The sequence below is a fragment of the Arachis stenosperma genome, chromosome 9, assembly GCF_014773155.1.
Source record: "Arachis stenosperma cultivar V10309 chromosome 9, arast.V10309.gnm1.PFL2, whole genome shotgun sequence".
Lineage (NCBI taxonomy): Eukaryota > Viridiplantae > Streptophyta > Magnoliopsida > Fabales > Fabaceae > Arachis > Arachis stenosperma.
In genome coordinates, this window is record NC_080385.1 from 54,148,917 (window position 1) to 54,168,294 (window position 19,378).

A 19,378-nucleotide genomic window follows, 5' to 3' on the forward strand; every position below is an offset into this window, starting at 1 on the left:
CATTGCATCCATCAAACACTGCTATGGCCTCTTGTTATTCTTATGTCCTTGGCACTTTTGCCTTTCTTTGTTTTTCTTTTTCTTAGAGCTCCTTTGCTCCTTGTTTGCTCAGTGTCATGTGTTGCACAAGCCTTTGGCATTTTCTTTTTGTTATCAGTGCACTACACATATCCACTACAGGCATTTTAGTTCACATTTCTTCCTAAGACATTGGTGCCCAGCACCTCTTTGTGTGACTAAATGATTTGTAGCTAGGTTGCTCTTGATAATGGACTTTTGGTTGATAATCCCGGGTTAGTTAACCCAAGTTATCAAGTGTTGAAACACTCCACAGAACCTATTCATCCAAGCAGATCCTAGTACATAAACACCACAGGCATATGTCTCAAAAGTTCAAACCATTGGTGCCTAGCTTTATTTTCTTAATTCTTTTGCTGTTTGGTTGCCCTGTTTCAGTGGCTTTTCTTCTTCTTTTTCTTTCTTTTTCATGGCCAAAGACATTTATTCATCAAGATCCATAGACAGTATTCAACTTCTACACAGAAAATGATAATTCTACACTCAATTCCAGTGAGCTAACTAAACAATCAAGCATGCATACCACCACTTGATTCTACTTGATTTTTCACTAATTGAGCCAAGTTACTTTTGTTCAAACTTTTCTTTTTAATTTTTGGAAACAGAACAAGCATGGCAAGCATTTGTTTAAGAAGGGTGAGTTATATCCAAACATCTAGGCATTCACTTTATTCAAAGCAGTAAACAGACAAACATACTAAAACTTCACATTACAGAAAGATTCAACAATTTCAGTTTAAACCAGAACAAGCATGCTTTTGTTTGCCCTTTTAAAGAAAGGTCAAGGAACAACACCACCTTGTGAAATTTCTTGTTTTCTCTTTGTTGCCAGGAAACAATTTGATTTCTCCTTCTTCTACTAGTTATTGCATCATGTTCTTTCTAAGATCCTTGTTTCCTTTCCTGCAAAGAGTGACGAAGTTGCTTGTTTCTCAAGCACTTGAATGGTTAGCTCACTATATATGGGCAAGTGTCTGAGTCTTAAGTTGGTGTGTGAACACCAAACTTAGTCTCCTACTTACTCCTCTGCTCTTTGAATCCTTGAATTCTCCTTGGAATGAAGTTGCTGCTAAGGATTTTAAGCATTTCTGTGATTGCTTAGAATGGTTGTTCCTTTCATATAATTCAAAGGTTGTTGTGTTCAGTTAATCTGTATGGTGGAACACCAAACTTAGAGTCACACATTCTCCTTTGAATTATTGATCCACAAATTCATTGTTTGGTGTGAAACACCAAACTTAATTCTTTGCAATGCACAGAAACTACTTCACCTTTTTATTGAAACAAATAAAAGAAACAGCAAAAGAGTATTACCTCAGGTTGGGTTGCCTCCCAACAAGCGCTTCTTTAACGTCACTAGCTTGACGGTTGTCCCTCAGTTGAGGTGATATTTAACCTTGTCCTTTCCCTCCACATCTCCCAAGTAATGTTTGAGTCTTTGACCATTCACAGTGAAGGTTCGTTGTGATTTTTCTTCCATGATTTCTACTTGTCCATATTGGGAGACCTTGGTGACAAGGAATGGTCCAGACTACCTTGATTTTAGCTTCCCTGGAAATAGCTTCAGCCTAGAATTGTAGAGCAATACTTTTTGTCCCTCTTCAAATTTTCTTGGGGCTATGTTGCTGTCATGCTTCTTCTTTGCTCTTTCTTTGTAAATTTTGGCATTCTCATAAGCTTCAGCTCTGAATTCTTCCAACTCTTGAATTTGCAACATCCTTCTTTCTCTAGCAGCCTTGCTGTCTAAGTTCAAGAGTTTCAAGGCCCAGAATGCCTTGTGCTCCAACTCCAGTGGTAAATGGCAAGCTTTTCCATATACTAGTTGGTAAGGAGACATTCCAATTGGTGTTTTGAAAGCTGTCCTATATGCCCAAAGAGCATCATCTAGCTTAATCGACCAGTCCTTCCTTGAAGTTCCCACAGTCTTTTCCAGGATTCTTTTGAGTTCCCTATTAGATATTTCGGCTTGCCCACTTGTCTGTGGATGGTATGGTGTGGCTACCTTGTGTTTTACTCCATATTTTAGAAGCAATGCCTCTAATGGTTTGTTATAGAAGTGGCTTCCTCCATCACTGATGATTGCTCTTGAAACCCCAAAACGGCAAAAAATGTGTTTTCTGAGGAAGTTCATGACTACCTTATTATCATTGGTTGGAGTTGCTATTGCTTCAACCCACTTGGAGACATAGTCTACTGCTACAAGAATGTAATTATTTGAGTATGAGGTGGGGAAGGGTCCCATGAAATCTATCCCCCATACATCAAACAATTCAAGTTCCAGAATGAATTGTTGTGGCATTTCATTTCTTCTTGGTAGGTTCCCCGCTTTCTGGCATTCATGGCAGTGCTTCACTAGTTCCTTTGCATCTTTGAAGATAGTGGGCCAATAAAATCCACACTGCAACACCTTAGCTGCTGTTCTTTCTCCTGCAAAATGTCCTCCATAAGTGGAACCATGGCAGTCCCATAAGACTTCCCTTCCTTCTTCCTCTGATATGCATCTTCTGAGTAGGCCATCAGAACATTTTTTGAACAAGTATGGTTCGTCCCAGATGAAGTATTTGGCATCATTTACCAATTTCTTCCTTTGATGCTTGTTAAATTCCAACGGCAAACTCCCAGTGGCTTTGAAGTTTGCTATGTCTGCAAACCAGGGTGCTTTGTGAATTATCATGAGTTGTTCATCAGGAAAGCATTCATTTATATGTGTGCTTTGTGTGCTTCCTTCTTCACATGGTATCCTTGATAAATGGTCTGCCACCTTGTTTTCTACACCCTTCTTGTCTTTGATTTCAATGTCAAATTCCTGCAATAAAAGAACCCATCTAATAAGTCTTGGTTTGGATTCTTGTTTAGCAAGTAAGTATTTTAAAGCTGAATGATCAGTGAAAACAATGACTTTAGATCCAATGAGATAGGATCTAAATTTGTCAAATGCAAAGACTATTGCCAAGAGTTCTTTTTCAGTGGTTGTGTAATTCCTTTGGTTATCGTTCAAGACCTTACTGGCATAATAAATCACATGTACCAAATTGTTTTTCCTTTGTCCTAACACTGCCCCAACAGCAAGGTCTGATGCATCACACATCAGTTCAAAAGGTAGGTTCCAATCAGGTGGGGCAATGATAGGTGCAGAGGAAAGTTTTTGCTTCAAAAGTTCATATGCTAACATGCAATTTTTATCATATACAAAGGGTGTATCAGAGACAAGTAAGTTACTCAAAGGTTTAGCTATTTTAGAAAAGTCTCTAATAAACCTTCTGTAGAAGCTAGCGTGTCCCAAAAAACTCCTAACTGCCTTGACATTACTTGGTGGAGGTAATTTTTCAATGAGTTCCACCTTAGCTCTGTCCACCTCAATGCCTCTATTAGACACTTTATGGCCAAGGACTATTCCTTCTGTGACCATGAAATGACACTTTTCCCAGTTTAGTACTAGGTTGGTCTCTTGGCATCTCTTAAGCACCAAGGCAAGGTGGTGTAGGCAGCTAGGAAAAGAATTTCCAAACACAGAAAAATCATCCATGAAAACTTCAATAAACTTTTCGATCATGTCCGAAAAGATGGACAGCATGCACCTTTGGAAAGTTGCAGGTGCATTGCACAATCCAAATGGCATGCGTCTATACGCAAATACTCCATATAGACAAACAAATGATGTTTTCTCTTGATCTCTTGGATCAACTACTATCTGATTATAGCCTGAGTATCCATCCAGAAAGCAATAGTAAGCATGTCCTGCAAGTCTTTTAAGCATCTGATCCATAAATGGGAGTGGGAAATGATCTTTTCTGGTGGCTTCATTGAGCTTCCTGTAGTCTATGCACATCCTCCACCCAGTGACAGTTCTTGTGGGTATGAGTTCGTTCCTCTCATTTGGTACCACAGTTATGCCACCTTTCTTGGGAACTACATGGATGGGACTAACCCATGGGCTATCCGAAATGGGGTAGATTACCCCTGCCTGCCATAACTTCATGACCTCCTTTTGTACCACTTCTTTCATGACGGGATTCAATCTTCTCTGAGCTTGAATGGAGGGTCTAGCATCCTCTTCTAACAAGATTTTATGCATGCATATGGATGAACTTATCCCCTTCAAATCAGCTAGGGTCCATCCAATGGCATCTTGATGAGTTTGTAGCACCTTGATCAATTCTTCTTCCTGTTCTTGGCTCAGGGCAGAGCTAATGATAACAGGATAGCTCTCATCACTACCCAAGTATGCATATTTGAGATTAGGGGGTAATGCTTTTAGCTCAGGTTTTGGTGCTTCCTTCTCTTCTTTCACTCTCTCTGGCATGCTTGGCATGGTTGTCTCAGCAGCCTTGATGTCACTAACTTCAATATCCTTTGTGAACTCCTCCTCTGTCACTTCCTTTGTTGTTTCCTCAAAGGTTTCTTGTATTGCAATGTCCACTACATCCACCCTCATGCATTCCTTTAGTGATTCTGATGGATAACTCATTGCCTTGAATACGTTAAACACCAATTTCTCATCATGTAATCTAAGAGTGAGTTCACCCTTTTGGACATCTATGATGGCTCCAGCAGTAGCCAGGAAGGGTCTTCCCAGAATGATTGAAGCTTTGGTTTCTTCTTCCATATCTAACACCACAAAATCAGCAGGAAATATAAAATCTCCCAGTTTCACCAACAAATCCTCAACTATCCCATGAGGGAATTTAAAGGTTCGATCTGCCAATTGGAGGGCCATTCTTGTTGGTTTGGCTTCCTCAATCTTCATTCTTCTCATCATTGTTAGAGACATCAAATTGATACTGGCCCCTAAGTCACACAAGGCTTTCTCCACCATGACTTCTCCTATGATGCAGGGAATTTGGAAACTGCCTGGATCCTTCAATTTCTGAGGCAATTTGTGTTGAATGATGGCACTGCATTCTTCAGTCAACAACACCGTTTCTTTATTTCTCCAGCTTCTCTTCTTGGTCATTAATTCCTTTAAGAATTTTGCATAGAGTGGCATTTGCTCTATTGCCTCAGCAAACGGAATGCTGATTTGAAGCTTCTTGAAAATCTCCAAGAATCTGGAGAATTGGCCATCCTTTTCACTTTTCATCAAACGTTGAGGATATGGTGCTTTGGGTGTATAAGGCTTCAGGACCTCTTTTTCTTTTTCTTTTGTTGCAGACGGTGTAAGAGATTGTTCCTGTTCCTTGTCTCTCACATTTTCCTTTGCTTCATCCTCTGTGGTTTCCTTTGAGATCTCCTTTAGCTTCTTTCCACTTCTGAGGGTTATGGCTTTACATTCTTCCCTTGCAATAGCCTTGGTAGTATGAGAAACGCTTGGTCCAGGAGTTTGCTTAGACAAGTACTCAATTTGATTTTCTAGCTTCTGGATGGCAGCTCCTTGGTTTAGCAAGTTGGAATTTACTTCTTCCTTAAAGGCTTTCAATTCGGTTATGTCTTGACTCAAGGTTGCAAGCATTCCTTCTATCCTGTTTAATTGATCTTGAAATTGTTGGTTCGGATTAGGTTGGGCAGGTTGATTATTTTGGCCATGATATGGTGGTTGGGAGTAGGTGTTTTGTGTGGCTTGGTATAATCTTTGGTTGGAGTTTTGGTATGTGGAATTGTTATGTTGGTTGTGGTTGTAAGGTTTGTGGTTTTGTGGTTGGGTTTGCTGGTTTCCCCACCCAAAGTTTGGGTGGTTTTTCCATCCTGGGTTGTAAGTGTTGGAATGTGGATCATATGATTGCCTTTGTTGATTTCCTACATAATTGGCCTCTTCCCAATCACCTCCTTCAATGCTTACTTCCTCTTGATCTTGTGTGTGTATTGCAGCCACTTGCTTTGTGTCTAATTTCCTTGTGAGCTCTGCTAGTTGCTTGGCAAACACCTTGTTTTGGGCTAGAATTGTATCAACATGGTTCAGCTCCATGACTCCCTTAGTGTTGTGTCTCTCTAAAGCATAGTAGTACTCATTCTCAGCTACTGTCTCAATCACTTCAATGGCTTCTTCCACAATCTTTTTCCTGTTCAATAAACCTCCTGATGAATGGTCTACAGCCTTTCTTGATTCATAAGAAAGTCCATCATAGAAAATATGCAATTGCACCCAGTCAGGGAACATGTTTGGTGGGCATTTCCTTGTCAATTCTTTGAACCTCTCCCATGCCTCGTAGAGCGTCTCACCATCTTGTTGTCTAAAAGTTTGAACCTCAAATCGAAGCCTATTGACCTTTTGTGGGGGGTAGAAACGTGCCAGAAACTTGCTTTCCACCTCATCCCAGGTTGTTAGGCTGTCCCTTGGGAATGATTCCAGCCACTTAGCTGCCTTGTCCCTAAGTGAAAATGGAAACAAGAGCAGTTTATAGGCATCTTCCTGGACTCCATTGGACTTCACAGTGTCGCAAATTCTCAGGAATTTGGTGAGATGTTGGTTTGGATCTTCACTAGCACTCCCACCAAATGAACAATGATTCTCCACCAGTGATATTAGCTGTGGTTTGAGTTCAAAATTGTTGGCCTGAATGGGTGGTTTCTGAATGCTGCTACCACAATTCCCAGAGGTTGGGTTTATGTATGAACCAAGAACCCTCCTCTCAGGAATGGCATTGTTTCCATCAGCCCTCTCATGGTTGTGAAATTCTCTATCCATGTTGAGATCTAGAGCTTCCTCAAAGTTGTCCTCAGATTTTCCTTCAGATTCTTTCTCTCTCAGTACTCTCTTCCCTCTTGCTTCCCTTCTAAGTCTATGAAGGGTCCTCTCTGGTTCGGTATATGGAGGAGTTGATGTCTCTCCTCTTCTACCTGTCATACAAGAACACACCACATGCAACAAACAAGTGGAATACTCTTGGTTAATGGAAGAGTATGGTTAGAGCAGTTGAGGAATTAATTCAAATAGTTAGTGGGTCAGTGGGTTAGTTGCTTGAATTTAAAGGCATAAAAAATGAAGGCAAATAACAGAGTGCAGAAATTAAAAATTCAACAAGTAACTTGAACTAAATTATCAAAACAAAAAAAATGCTCAATCTAGTTAACTTCCAATTTGAGAATTGTCAATCGAAGACCAATCCCCGGCAACGGCGCCATAAACTTAATTGCATAAACTTGATATGCTACGATTTAGGAAATTGCACGATCGGCAAAATTCCTTCCGGCAAGTGCACCGGTTATCGTCAAGTAAAAACTCACAATAGAGTGAGGTCGAATCCCACAAGGATTGGTTGAGTGAGCAATTCGGATTAGAAGTATGTTCTAGTTGAGCGGAATCAAGATTTAGATGAGAATTGCGGAATGTAAAATTGCATGAATTAAAGAGCGAGAAGCTAAATTGCTGAAATTAAAAGGGATGGGGGTGATTGCATAAATTGAAATTTGCAGAATGTAAATAGAAAGTGGTAGATCAGAAATGGGGAATTCATTGGGTTTCAGGAGATATTGAGATCTCCGAATCAAAACGTTTTATCCCTTCCTCAATCAATGCATTCATTGAATTTTGCTTGGCAACCTTATATGATTGGATCCCAATCCCTTGGCTCACCAATTCTCTCTAAAAACAAACAAATTCCCAATCCCTTGGTTTAAATGTTCATAAGAAGAGATGATGCTCGATCACTGATTATACCACACAGTTTCATGAACCACAATTTGGTAGGATTACATGTCACAATATCCATCCAAACCCCAATCCAATTTACTGTGAGAAAGCTTCTCTAGCATGAATCCATCATTCCTTTCCCAAGGTTCCGAAGGATTCCAATTATGGGTAGTTTCTTTCCCAAGACAACTACCCAATGGAATTAGATCGAGAAGCTTTCTAACAAAATTCAAGAGAAAAGATTGAAGAAGAAGATAAAAACTATTATTGATTCATTGAATTACAATAGAGCTCCCTAACCCAATGAAAGGGGTTTAGTGAGTCATAGCTCTGAATTCAATTACAAGTATGAAAAATAGCAAAATGATCCAAAGTTCCAAAGTGTCCCAAAAGGTCTTTCCTAACTTCAATTCTATCCTATTTATACACTTTCTAAATTGAGCTTCTGTTGAGTTTCTTGGGCTTTGAGGCTTTTTCTTGATTTCCTTTTGCTTTGGGTTTATGATCCATAATCCTGATGAGGCTGTGATCCAATTCTGTAACATTCATTGAGCAAATTTAGTGATAAACAAGTAATGACACAAGACTCAACAAATTGAAGTTCCAGACTCATCAATTCTTCCGGCCCAATCCCATAAACCATAATATTCAATTGGGTTTCATACCATAATACGTTTAAGTTAATATTTGTGCTCAAATGTTAACTTAAACTTCAATATATTTGGCCCAAAAACCCTTTCAAAAGGTGGCGTTTAAGTTTAAGTTTAAGTTTCAGTTTAAGGTTAAACTGAAACTTAAACGTGGAATTGGAAGAAAGCAACCCAGGAGGGTAATTAATCGAACACGTTTAAGCTTCAGTTTAAGGTTAAACTGAAGCTTAAACGTGGTAATGAAGATTGCAACCCCTGGAGGCAAATTCTGGTCGAACACGTTTAAGCTCCAGTTTGAGGTCAAACTGGAGCTTAAACGTGGAAATGAGAAGGCAACCCTGGAGGAGTAAAAACGCCGAACACGTTTAAGCTCCAGTTTGACCTTAAACTGGAGCTTAAACGTGGGAATGAAGAAGGTAGCCCAGGAGTGTGAATGTCGAACACGTTTAAGCTCCAGTTTGAGGTCAAACTGGAGCTTAAACGTGGAAATGGCTTCCTGGAGCATAATGTGGTTCGAACACGTTTAACCTCCAGTTTAAGGTTAAACTGGAGGTTAAACGTGGAAATGCTCCCTTGGTGCCATTCTCATTCTGGCGTTTAACCTTCAGTTTAAGGTTAAACTGGAGGTTAAACGCCAGTTTCCTCTTTTCTCAGCTTTCATGATTCTGGCGTTTAACCTTCAGTTTAACCTTAAACTGAAGGTTAAACGCCACTTTTAGCTTTGGTGCATTTCTTATTCTGGCGTTTAACTTCCAGTTTAAGGTTAAACTGGAGGTTAAACGCCAGTTTCAGCATTATATGGCTTGGCACATGTGATCTTCAAGCTTCCTTTATTGATTTTGTTGCTTCTTTGCCTAGCCTCTTCTTCCCTGAAATCATCCAAACAATTGCATCAAAGTCTTGCAAAATTTCATGAGAATTCTTCCATTCATAGCATTCAAGTAATATAACTAAAACTCATGGAATTTGCATCAAAATTATACTGCTTGGATGATTCATTACTTTGTTGTTCATTTAACCATTCTTGGTTACTTTAAGCTCAAGAAAATGCATAAAATAACTAAAACTAACAGAAAAATGCTAGTGAAACTAGCCTAAGATGCCTTGGCATCATCAGCCTCCTTTTCGAGTTGTTTAAGATGATCTTGTTGAGCTTGAAGTGCCTCCAGGATTTGCGTGTTTGGTGAGTTCTTGTCCCCGTTTGCTTGAGACGTATCTTTTAGTGTGGCGTCCGCGTCCTTTTGTGGCGTTCTATTTTCTAGATCTGAGTTGCGGTCGTGGTCAAAGTTGTCCGCCATGATGATGGGGTGACTTCCAGGTCCCCAGCAACGGCACCAATGTTCTGAGGGTTACCTGAAATTGTAGGTCGATCTCGGATGAGATCTTCGGTGGTGGTCGGTACTGTTGTGTCTGACTTGTTGGATGTGGTGGAGCTGCTGATCCTTCATCACCGGAGGGTAGTGGTACCTACAAGATACTCTGATGCTTAAGTTAGCATGGGCTTTAAGATGTTTTTTAGTAGAATCAGAGTATGAGTTATACATGGGTGCTCCAGTGTATTTATAATGGTGTGGAGTGACCTTCCCTTTAGATAAGATAGTTATCTTATCTTATCTTTGAGTGAAGTCATCTTATCTTATCTTCTAGGGAGCCGCCTTATCTTTCTAGGCTTTGCCGCATTTAGATTTGTGCTGTGCTCCTTTATTGGGCTTACTTTGGGCTCCCATGGTGATGTAGCCGAACTCTTTGAGAAGAGGTTGGGTAGTCCTGACCTGAAGTGGTCGGTCGACTTGTCTTCGATCAGCTTGGGTCGTACAACTCAACCCAGGGCTTGAACACCTATGATATAGGGGATTTGGAAACTCCCTGGGTCTTTCATTTTCTGGGGAAGTGATAGTGCAAAATTGTGATCTACTCTTTTCATAACTCAAACAATTTTTTAGTAATGGCTCCAAAAACTTGGTGCGCACTACTATAGTTCCCTAACATTCTTCACAACTTCACACAACTAACCAGCAAGTGCACTAGGTCGTCCAAGTAATAAACCTTATGTGAGTAAGGGTCGATCCCATGGAGATTGTTGGTATGAAGCAAGCTATGGTCATCTTGTAAATCTCAGTCAGGCAGATTATAATGGTTATAAAGGTTTTCGAAAATAATAATAAATAAAGCATAAAATAAAGATAGAGATACTTATGTAAATCATTGTTGGGAATTTCAGATAAGTGTGTGAAAATGCTGTGGTCCTTTTGAATCTCTGCTTTCCTACTGTCTTCCTTCATTCTTTCTTACTCCTTTCCATGGCAAGCTGTATGTAGGCCATCACCGTTGTTAATGACTACATCCCATCCTCTCAGTGAAAATGGTCCAAATGCTCTGTCACAGCACGGCTAATCATTTGTCGGTTCTCGATCATGTCGGAATAAAATCCATTGATTCTTTTGCGTCTGTCACCACACCCAACAATCGCGAGTTTGAAGCTCGTCACAGTCATTCAATCCCTGAATCCTACTCGGAATACCATAGACAAGGTTTAGACTTTGCGGATTCTCAAGAGTGGCCGCCAAAGGGTTCTAGCTTATACCACGAAGATTCTGATCAAGGAATCCAAGAGATATTCGTTCGTTCTGAGGTAGAACGGAAGTCAATCACGTGTTCATAGGTGAGAATGATGATGAGTGTCACAGATCATCACATTCGTCATGTTGAAGTGCAACGAATATCTTAGAATAAGAATAAGCTGAATTGAATAGAAAATAGTAGTAATTTGCATTAAAACTCGAGGTACAGCAGAGCTCCACATCTTAATATATGGTGTGTAGAAACTCCACCGTTGAAAATACATAAGTGATGGTCCAGGCATGGCCAAATGGCCAGCCCCCATAAACATGATCAAAGGATCATAAGGTAATCCAAAAATAATCCAAAGATGTCTAATACATTAGCAAAATGTCCTATTTATACTAGACTAGTTACTAGGGTTTACAGAAATAAGTCTAAATGCAGAAATCCACTTTCGAGGCCCACTTTCGTGTGTGCTTGGGCTGAGCTTGAGCTTTACACGTGCAGAGGCTTCTTCTAGAGTTAATTGCCAAGTTGTAACGTGTTTTTGGCGTTTAACTATGGTTCGTGACGTGTTTCTGGCGTTTTACTCCAGAATGCAGCATGGGACTGGCGTTGAACGCCAGTTTGCATTATCTAATCTCGAATATAGTATGCACTATTATATATTGCTAGAAAACTCTGGATATCTACTTTTCAACGCCGTTAAGAGCGCGCCATTTGGAGTTTTGTAGCTCCAGAAAATCTATTTCGAGTATAGGGAGGTCAATATCCAACAGCATCAGCAGTCCTTTGTCAGCCTCCTATCAGATTTTTGCTCAAGTCCCTCAATTTTAGACAGAAAATACCTAAAATCACAGAAAAACACACAAACTCATTGTAAAGTCCAGAAATGTGAATTTTGCATAAAAACCAATAAAAACATCCCTAAAAGTAGCTAGATCTTACTAAAAACTACCTAAAAACAATGCCAAAAAGCGTATAAATTATCCGCTCATCAAGAAGCTTCTTTTGTATGATGGCACTACACTTCTTAGTTAGCAATGTGGTCTCTTTTTCTCTCCAGTTTCTTTTTCTTGTCATAAGCTCTTTCAGAAATTTGGCATAAAGTGGCAATTGCTCCAATGCTTCAGCAAATGGTATGTTAATTTGGAGCTTTCTGAAGATCTCTAAGAATCTAGAGAACTGGCTATCCTTCCCATCTTTCCTCAGCCTCTGAGGATATGGTGCCTTTGGCACATAAGACTTCAAGATTGGCTTTGGTGAGGATGAGGCAGGGATCTCTTCTTTATTATTGTTTCCATACTTCTCTGCAGCCTCTTCTTCATGGTTATCCTGGCTCGGGGTTGCTTCTTCTACAACTTTCCCGCTTCTAAATGTGATGGCTTTGCACTCCCCTCTTGGGTTGGCCATGGTATCACTGGGAAATCTATGTGTGGGAATTAGGATTTGTTTGGATAGGATCCCCACTTGTGCTTCCAGCTTTGAGATTGCTGTGCCTTGATTCTTCAGATTTGATCTATATTCTTCTTGATTGGCATCTATCTTTCTTTCAGCCTGTGTTTGTCTTTCCAAGATGGTAGAGATGGCTCCTATAAGCTGTGATGATAGTTGTACTATTGTAACCTCTACTCTCTCAAAGGTTGCCCTTGATTTCACATGGTTGCAAGGTTGAGGTTTATGCGTCTTGATGGTGGTTATTGTATGTTTGCTGGTTGGAATGGTATAATGGGTTTTGTGAATTGTGGTAGGCTCTATTGTTGCTTGATTGATGGTTGGGGTTGTGAGTGTTGTATTGGTTGGATGGGTAAGGTTTGTTATGATCTTGGTTATGGCTTTGTTGGTTCCCCCACCCAAAATTTGGGTGGTTCTTCCAGTCTAGGTTGTATGTTTTGGAGTTAGGATCATATGGTGGTCTAGAATTATGCATATAGTTGGCTTGCTCCAATTCACATTCAACTTCTGGTGCATCTCGTTCTTGTTGAGGGGTTTGGGCTTGAATAGCTGAGACTTGATTGTTCTCCATCTTCTTGGTCAAGGCTGCTAGTTGTGCACTAATTATTTTGTTTTGAGCTAACAAGGAATCCATTGAATTGAGCTCCATTACCCCTTTCCTTTGAGTTCTCTCTGAAGCATAAAAGTACTCATCCTCAGCCACAATCTCAATGACATCTATGGCTTCTTCAATGGTCTTCTTCTTGTTGAGTGATCCTCCTGAAGAATGATATACTGCTTGCTTTGACTCATATGACAGCCCTTCGTAGAAGATGTGTAGTTGGATCCACTCATTGAACATATGCGGTGAGCATTTCCTTGTCAAATCCTTGAACCTCTCCCAGGCCTCATAGAGTGTTTCACCATCTTGCTGTCTGAAAGTTTGCACCTCAGCTCTTAGCCTGTTGACTCTCTGTGGAGGGTAAAATCTTGCTAGAAATTTGTTTACAACATCATCCCATGTGGTTAAGCTCTCCTTGGGAAATGCTTGCAACCACTTTGCTGCCTTATCTCTGAGTGAGAAAGGGAACAAAAGTAGCTTGTAGGTGCCAGAATGTACACCATTGGATTTTACAGTATCACAGATCCTCAAGAATGTATTGAAATGTTGGTTTGGGTCCTCCTGGGCACCTCCTCCATATGAACAGTTATTCTAGACAAGTGTGATGAGTTGAGGTTTCAACTCAAAGTTGTTGCCATGGATTGTTGGTTTCAGGATGCTGCTGCCACAGTTTCCTGGATTTGGGTTGATGTAGGAACCTAAGACTCTCCTCTCTTGCCCAGCATGATTGCCAGTTTCCTTCGCAATATGGTTATGTGCTTCTTCTTCCATGGTGGGTTCTAGATCTCATTCCACTACTTTCTCTCCAACAATGCCTTTGCCTCTTGCTTCCCTCCTTAATCTAAAGAAGGTCCTCTCAGGTTCACTATCGAAGGAAGATGAAGTTTCTCCCCTTCTACCTGTCATACATTCAACAAACAGCAAATAGAGGAGAAGTGGAAGAATCACCTTAGTTAAGATTAGTGGTTAACTTGGTTGATGCAATTAATCAAACAGTTAGAAGGATGGAGATATGGACAATGGATAAGTTGAATGATCTCCGCAAAAAGACTAAAATCCGAATAGAAAGTAAAGAACAATGATGAAGAAAGAAAGAAGAAAAAAATAACAAGGTAATTAAAATGCTTAATCTAGCTCTCCAATCAATTTAATCATTATCAAATTCAAACCAATCCCCGACAACAGTGCCATAAAGCTTGATGATTCCGAATTCACTCCCCATAAAAAATTGATGAATCTGCTCTTTTAGCAAGTACACTAAAATTATCGTCAAGTAATAACCCACAGTGGAGTGGGATCGTATCCACAGAGATTGGTTGATTTGAACAACTTTAATTAATTGGTGAATTAGTCAAGCTAAATAGAATAGATTGTGATTGCAGAATTGTAAATGGGCAAAATTATAAATGACATAAAAGTAAAGAAAGACAATAAAGTGCAGAAATGAAAATGGCAAGAATGTAGAGGGCAGAAGTTTAAATGACATAAATGTAAATGGGAATGGGAAATTGCCGAATGTAAAAGAAAGCTATAAAGAAAGTGATAGATGATGATGGGGGAATTCATTGAGATTAGGAGATGTTGTCTCTTTGGATTAAATCTAGCTTATATCCTCCTCAATCATGCAACTCATTGACCTCTTGGCAATCATGATTGATTGAGTCCCAATCCCTTGGTGACTCAATCTCTCAGATCTTGATCAATAGCCAATTCCTTGGTCTAATTGCTCATGAAGAGAGATCTGCTTGATCCCTGATTATACCACACATCATCATAGGTCCAAGTAGAGAGAGGATTTTATATCACCATATCTAAACACGAAAACCCAGATTCTAATCAAGTGTGAGAAGGGATTTCTAGCACGGTTTCATGATTTTTTTTCCAAGGTTCCCATGAAACCCATTTTGCATTCAATCTCTTTCCCAAGATAATTGAACACTAAGCATAAAGAATGAAATCCCTTCTAGCAAATCAAAGAGAATATGAAGAAAAGAAGAAATTTACTATCATCAATCTATCAAGTACTATAGAGCTCCCTCTCTCAATGAGAGAGAATTTATCTACTCATAGCTCAGAGAAAAGTACTCAAGATGAAGAAGATGATGAAGTAAAAAGTAAATTGAAAAGCTATTCTACACTTAGCTTCCTAACTGCTTGAACCCCTTTCTTAGTACTTCTTGGGATTATTTATACTACTCCTAGTTCTAAAAATAAAAGAAATACAAAAAGTGAAAAGGAAAATTACAATTTGGAGGGAAAAGAACTCAATAAATGTGATCTCCCAGCTGGCGTGTGGCTGGCGCTTCAGTAGTGTGCCACGCCTTCCTCTGATTCTGGCTTGGCATGTGATGTGCGGAAAACGATCCGACACAAAACTCACCGGCAAGTGCACCGGGTCGCATCAAGTAATAATAACTCATGGGAGTGAGGTCGATCCCACAGGGATTGAAGGATTGAGCAATTTTAGTTTAGTGGTTGATTTAGTCAAGCGAATCAAGATTTGGTTGAGTGATTTGTGATTTGCAGAATTTAAATTGCATAGAAAGTAAAGGGAATGGGTAAATTGCATGAAATTAAAGAGAACTGAAATTTAAAGTGCTGAATCTTAAAATGCAAGAAATTAAATGGCAGAAACTTAGAACGCAAGAAATGTAAATTGCAGGATCTTAAAGTGCAAGAAATGTAAATGGCTTGAATTGTAAAGGGAATTGGGAATTTGATTTGCAGAAATTAAACAAGGAAAAGTAAATTGCAACAAACAGAGAAATAGAAGATGACTTGGATTGAATAAGATCTTAAAACAGAAATGTAAATGAACATGAAAAGCATTAAACAGAGGATGTAAATGGGAAATCCAGATCTCAGGACTCAAGAGACTAGATAACCAAGTCTAGATCTCAATGCCTTCCTAGATCCAACAAGAACAATTGCAAAGGAAATGTAAATTGTAAAGAAAGTAGATGAAGAGCAATTAACAGAAACGGGAATTCAATTAAGCAGAGAATTAACCAAGATCCCAAGGTGAGATTGAAACAGAAGTTCTTCAATTCTCCACCCAAGATCCGAAGCAAGAAAAGTAAAGAGTATTCAAGCAAGAACAAGGAAGAAGAGAGATCAATTCTCCTCCCAAATTCTCTTGAATTAAAACAACAATCCAAAAAATGTAAAGTGAGCTCTCTACTAAGTGCACTCAATCAAAACTGAAAAGAAAAAGCTCCCCGAAAAACTTAAATCCTATGCTATTTATACACTTTCTTCAAATGGTCTTCAAGCCTTGAATTGGGCCTTTGCTCATGATGGAATTGGGTTGATAGAGGCCTTGGTTGATTGCTCTTGGAGTTGGGGAGAGAACCAAAGTGAACCGGGTTTGGAATCATGAAAGCTTGAGTAAAAGTTTGAGTAAAAGTTTGAGGCAAACTTTTACTCAAACTTTTCATATCAGCCACCCCATCCTTGCTGCTACCAACGTTTGGGCCAAAGTTTGGGGTCAAACTTTTGCTCAAACGTTGGTTACCCCTTGCACACTCATGGCGCCAATGTTTGCCAAAAAGTTTGAGGCAAACGTTGGCGCAAACTTTTGCTCTCCAGGGTGTTGATTTGTGATGCCAACGTTTGCCAAAAAGTTTGAGGCAAACGTTGGCTCAAACTTTTCTCCCAAAAGTTTACGCAAAAGTTTGAGACAAACTTTTGGTCAAGCTTTTGCTCTCTGGTTCATTTTCACTTATTCCAAAAGTTTGAGCAAAAAGTTTGAGGCAAACTTTTGCTCAAACTTTTTGTCCTCTCTTCCTCCTAGCCATTCCTTCTTGCTTCAACCTTTCTCCAAGCTTTCTTCACCTATCATCAATCAACCAAACACATCAAAGCTATGCTCAAAATCATGAGATTGTCATTCTTTCATAATATGTGACAATTACAGCATAAAACCTCATGAAATTGCACTAATTCATCTATGGTTGATTAAGTCAAAGGAAACATAAAAATCTACCCAATTGGCTTGCTTATGGCTCAAGAAAGTGCATAATTCAATTGAAAACAAAAGAAAAATGCTAGTGAAACTAGGCTAAGATGACTTGTCATCAGCATGCCACGCCCAGCTCGTCAAGTGGCACGCCCTCCTTCAGAAACATCCCTGGCGTGCCACGCCTTCTACCTCAAGTGGCAGGCCCAGGCTCTTTTTAACCACTTGTGTAGCCTGGCGTGACACGCCTTCGAGCCTGAGTGGCATGCCCAGGTTTTATCCCCCTTATTCTTGCTTCTGGAAAATTGAACTAGCGTGGCACGCCCAGGATCTGGCGTGCCACGCCCATGCTGTGTGCTTGATCCATCTCTTTGGATAGTTGAACTAGCGTGGCACACCTAGGGTCTAGCGTGCCACACCCATTTGGGTGCTTGGCTCCTTCGCTGGCGTGCCACACCCAATATTCAAGTGGCACGCCCAGTTCCTTCTTGGTTGATTGGTGATCATGGCGTGCCATGCCTGAGACTCAAGTGGCAGGCCTGGGTGGAGAATGGTGGCTGACGTGCCATGCCTTCGACACCACGTGGCACACCCTTATGGTTGGCCTCCTAACTCCCTCTCTGGAAAATACAACCAGCGTGCCATGCCCAGAGGCTGGCATGCCACGCCCATCATTTTGCCTTAGTTCCAGTAGCCGGCGTGCCACGCCCAGCATTCAAGTGGCACGCCATAGTGAGATTTTTGAGCTGGCATGCCACGGCTTTGATACCAAGTGGCACGCCCAGCCCTTGCTTTGGCTTCCTTGTACATTAGCGTGCCACGCCTGGATGCTCAAGTGGTACGCCCAAGTGAGGGTGAGAGCTTGGCGTGCCACGCCTTCGACCTCAAGTGGCACGCCCAGACCTTTTTAGCCTTCAACTTCTTCTCTAGAATCTTGTACTAGCGTGCCATGCCATGCTGCCCAAGTGGCACGCCCATTCATTTGTGGGTTTCGTATGCTTGGCGTGTCACGTCTAGCTCCTCAAGTGGCACGCCCAAGTGACTTTTGAAGCTGGCGTGCCATGCCTTTGACACCAAATGGCACGTCCTATAGTATGTGATGGGCTAGGCGTGCCATGCTCAACCTGGCGTGCCACGCCCCTTTTTCATCCATTTTATTTGCTTAGTGAAAAAACTTCCTTTTTCATTCGTTCTTTGCTTTCACCCAAAAGAGGAAGCCTCTTTCTTACGTTCTGTTCCTTCGATTTTCACTTCTCTTTGGAAAGATCACCATTTTGCTAAAGTTTTGCCCAAAGATTTTTCTTTTTTGAAGCTTTAGAGCTTTTGTTGGACCGTTCACGCTTCTACGCTATGCCTCCATCGTCACTTCTAATCTTGCAGGTTGGTGCTTATACCCTTTCTTGTTTTACCTGCGTTTGTTTGTTCTTATTGCTTTCACTCGTGCATGCTTTCTCTTTGCACAAAGTTTTGGTCTTTGTTGAACTTTTGGTAGAAAAGGTTGAAACTTTCTTGATGATTCTTTGCGTAGTCTGGTTCCCATGATAATTATGGTCTTGCTGTTTGTATGCTTAAAATGGTTGAACTCCTTGTATTTTCTTTTGTTTGAAAGGGTTAGGGTTGGTTAGGACACAGATTTTTGCAACTTGTTCCTTTTTCTGGATTCTTGCTCTGTTGTTGCCTCAAAAGGGTGCCCCTGGACTTTAGTGTTGGTCCTCCGCTCTTTGTGAGTCTTGGGGTTTACCTTTTGCTGCCATATCCGACACTTGTTGATTCTTTCTTTTGGAATTTTCTTAATGTCTGAGTTGTTTGGTAGTGACCGTTTTCTCTTTTTCTTACTGTAGGGATAGATGGCCTATGTCTTCATGAAAAAACATTGTCGAGATGTCTTCTAAAGTACCTGCTGGTATAGCCGATTGGCTGGATTCAATAGTTCTGATGTGTGTGACCGTGGTTGATCTCGAGTACTGTGAAAAGCTTAGGAGGTTTCGTAGGATATGTAGCAATAGGGATGATGAAAAGAATTACGAGTTGTTGTCACCCGACCCTGAGGAGAAGGTTAGTTTCCCTCCCTTAACTCAGGGGGAACGTCCCTTCTTCTATGCTTATGACTATCTATTTCCCTCTCTTCCTTTATCTGTTTGTTTTGACCAAGCCTAGAGTAGCCAAGAAAAAGGCTTCTTGGGTCTCCTTCTGAGATACCTAGGGGAAAAAGGTGTTTTTTATGTATGATGTGACTTTTTGTGATTTTAAGAACTATTACTTTAAGGTCCGAGCTGTCGAGAATGCTCACCTTTCTTTTTAGATGAAAACGGCGAGCTGACCTTCCCTTTGTGTTGGCAAAAAGACATAGGAGCTACTAAGTATTCTTGGGAGAGTTTAGATGAGGTTGAACAGTCTTTTGTGGGTGTTTTAGAGGAGCACTGGGGGGAGCCACCTTATCTGTACACAAAGAGGTTTCTAGGAGATCCCTCCCTCCTTTGTGCCGAGCTAGGTAGCGTCCGCCTTCT

The 19,378-nt window shown here is 40.6% G+C and overlaps 2 non-coding genes across 2 annotated transcripts; both read left to right on the forward strand.

The window, feature by feature from the left end:
- The first annotated feature begins 6,170 nt into the window (after nucleotides 1-6,170).
- LOC130952012 (small nucleolar RNA R71) lies at nucleotides 6,171-6,274 on the forward strand. Its single transcript, XR_009074194.1, has one exon. It is a non-coding gene; the product is annotated as a small nucleolar RNA R71 (small nucleolar RNA).
- Nucleotides 6,275-13,153: 6,879 nt separating this feature from the next.
- LOC130952469 (small nucleolar RNA R71) lies at nucleotides 13,154-13,255 on the forward strand. Its single transcript, XR_009074648.1, has one exon. It is a non-coding gene; the product is annotated as a small nucleolar RNA R71 (small nucleolar RNA).
- Nucleotides 13,256-19,378: the final 6,123 nt, after the last annotated feature.